Source organism: Notothenia coriiceps, unplaced genomic scaffold (assembly GCF_000735185.1).
Source record: "Notothenia coriiceps isolate Sejong01 unplaced genomic scaffold, NC01 NC01_scaffold00028996, whole genome shotgun sequence".
In the NCBI taxonomy this organism is placed as follows: Eukaryota; Metazoa; Chordata; class Actinopteri; order Perciformes; family Nototheniidae; genus Notothenia; species Notothenia coriiceps.
In genome coordinates, this window is record NW_011361697.1 from 251 (window position 1) to 3,109 (window position 2,859).

The 2,859-nt window shown below is 37.7% G+C and overlaps 1 long non-coding RNA gene across 1 annotated transcript; it reads right to left on the reverse strand.

Annotated features, from left to right (window-relative positions):
• Positions 1 to 370: 370 nt before the first annotated feature.
• LOC104958555 (uncharacterized) lies at positions 371 to 2,788 on the reverse strand. The gene is made up of 4 exons (XR_799778.1): positions 2,716 to 2,788; positions 2,000 to 2,056; positions 1,874 to 1,921; positions 371 to 608 (listed from the first exon to the last, which is right to left on the reverse strand). It is a non-coding gene; the product is annotated as an uncharacterized lncRNA (long non-coding RNA).
• Positions 2,789 to 2,859: the final 71 nt, after the last annotated feature.

Sequence of the window (2,859 nt, forward strand, 5' to 3'; positions counted from 1 at the left end):
AATTTTTGACTATTTTTCAGACCTTTTAAATCATAGTTTTTCAGCAATTGTACTATTATTCTGAGTTTTTTCTTTTTGTCAATATTTTACTATTTCAGGAGCATGATCAGTTTTATTCATTTTTCTACCAATTTTCACTTTTTCCCGAACGATGACTTATTTTTCGGAATTTATCTGAAAATGTAAGAATTTTAAGAATTTTCATTTTTTTATTAGAATTTTCACTTTTTTGGTTATTGTGTCATTTTCTCCACAATCTTGAATTTTTTTTCAGGATTTTAAAGTTTTTCATTTTTTTTTTTAATTGTGACTTTTTTTCCCGACTTTTCACTTTTTCCCAATATTTACATTTTTCAAATATTTTCTCCGAACTGACTTCTGACATATTTTCACTCTTTTTGTTCATTTTTTCCACAGAATTTTGCCCAGATCTCCATTAAAATGTTCCCCTAATCCTCTCGTACTCCTCCTGCAGGAAGAAATGTCCATTTGTAGTGATTTTGTGTTCATTATAGTCAAAAATGATCACAAATTAAAATCCAGTTTTTAGTGTTTCTTACCCGGATCTGACTTTTCACCAGAGTAGCTAATTTTCCGAGAGATCCTGGCTGCAACACAAACAAACACTCACAGTGAATGAGGACAGACTGATGCTTAGACATATAACACATCATAAAGAAATCAAAGACAGACAAAAAATAACTGGAAGATTGTTTTTTAAGAAGTTGTTAATTTGGAGCAAATCAGTTTCATTTTTAAGAGCGGTGATTCGACTGAAGGACGACGGCTGATGGCTTTCATAAAGTCATTCATTATAATAATATTAATGTCTTTACGAGTTAAAGTTTGGATTATTCTAATTCAATTACATTTCATTCATGTGACCTGGAGCTGTCTTTATACCAGAACCAGCAGTTGTTTCAGAGGAACGACCACTCTTAATAAACTCTGAGATTAAACATGAACAACCAGAGCGCCTGCAACAGAAACAGAGGAGGAGGAGGAGAGGAGGAGGAGGAGGAGGAGGAGAGGAGGAGGAGATATTAGTTGAATAAAGATTTACAGAGGAACCAGAAAGAGATTCATCACAGAGAGCCGGTTAGTGGAGGTTCTATGCTTTGAATCACTCATCAGTCGAGCTGTCAGTCGATTACAATATCTAATCACACATTCCTCTGTCTGTCTGTCTGTCTCTCTGTCTCTCTCTCTCTCTGTCTCTCTCTCTGTCTGTCTCTCTGTCTGTCTCTCTCTGTCTCTCTCTCTCTCTCTCTCTCTCTCTCTCTCTCTCTCTCTCTGTCTGTCTCTCTCTCTCTCTCTCTGTGTCTGTCTGTCTGTCTCTGTAGCTTGCTGCTCGTAGACGCCGTGTCCAGGCGTCTCCCCGGCAAACTTTCAAGCGTGGTCTGCCGCAAGCGAGCGGCAGGACAACAACGTCAAGCCTTTGGGCTCTGAAACTACGGGGCGGCCGAGGACAAATACACATGCGTTAGTCGCACGTTAAAATAATTATTTTTGCGTTAATGCGTTATTAACGGGTTAACTTGACAGCCCTACTGATTAGACATTATGTCCGTGTGGAATAGTAGACTAAAAGTGGAATAAAACCAGATTATATTCTGATTATATTTAGGGCAGAATAAAGAACATATATTTGGATTTCTAAACACAGAAAATAAGAAATGTTCTCCTGCAGGATTTACTCTGAAAGCAGAATCCATGAGAATAGAGCAGCAGCAGCCGTTACACATCTGCACACAAAAGTCATGCATTTGATTAAAATCATTTGTTAAATCACGATTTCCCACAAACCCCGTGTGATTAGTACCAACAGGAAGTCATTAGAGGGTTAGAGAGTCGACACTTAAGGGGAAATTACCAAAGTCATTGGCAACCGTCTTGGAAAAGCGTCTGCTCTTAGACTTCACTGGAAACGAGAGAGTGTTTATTTAAAATCTGCTTTAGTTAAGTGTAAATATATCAGAGCACGCGTCTCAGTACAGACCCTTCTCTATGAACCTGTGTTTCCGCTCGTCGTCCGAGTTGCACGGCGACGCAGATCCTTAACGACAAACATCAGCTTTTAAAAAGAGCACTTACAAATAATTCTTATTAGGGATTAACACTTAAGGAATCCCTTAAAGTTAGTCAAACCGTTTAACAAACAACCTTAAATTAAGATTTACCTTAAAGTACAAGTTTCTTAAGTACAATCGGTTACTCAATCATCCTTAATTCAACTTCTCTCCTTAAAATGTAAATTGACCTTAATCCTTATTAGGGTTTAACACTTAAGGAATCCCTTAAAGTTAGTTTGACAATAGACCTAAAATTAGGAATTTCTTAAAATAAAATCTGCTGTAATAAATTACCCTTAACTTAAGGCTTCCTCTTAAAGTTATCCTTAACATACTGACCTTAGTATTCAAGCTGTTCTCCTTAATTTGGTTTGATAATGAAAGAATCCCTTAAAGTTAGTGAAACGTTTGACAATAAACCTTAAGTTAAGATTTCCCTTAAAGTTTGACTTGAAATAAAATACCCTTAAGGCTTCCTCTTAAGATTATCCTTGACATGTTGACTTGAGTATTCAAGCTGTTCTCCTTATCTTGGTTTAATACTTTAGTTAAACTGTTGCACTAAAGACTTTAAGGGTCTGCGTTAGGGTTCCCTTAAAATAAAATCAGCTGCACAAATACTCTTAAGTGTTTTCCAGGTTACCTGAGGTGGGGGATTTGCATCGATCCTCCGAGGTGTTGGAGCCGTCCATGGAGTCTCCGGCTGCCGAGGGAGAACACAGGGGGTTAAACACGGGGGGTTAAACACGGGGGGTTAAACACGGGGGGTTAAACACGGGGGGTTAAA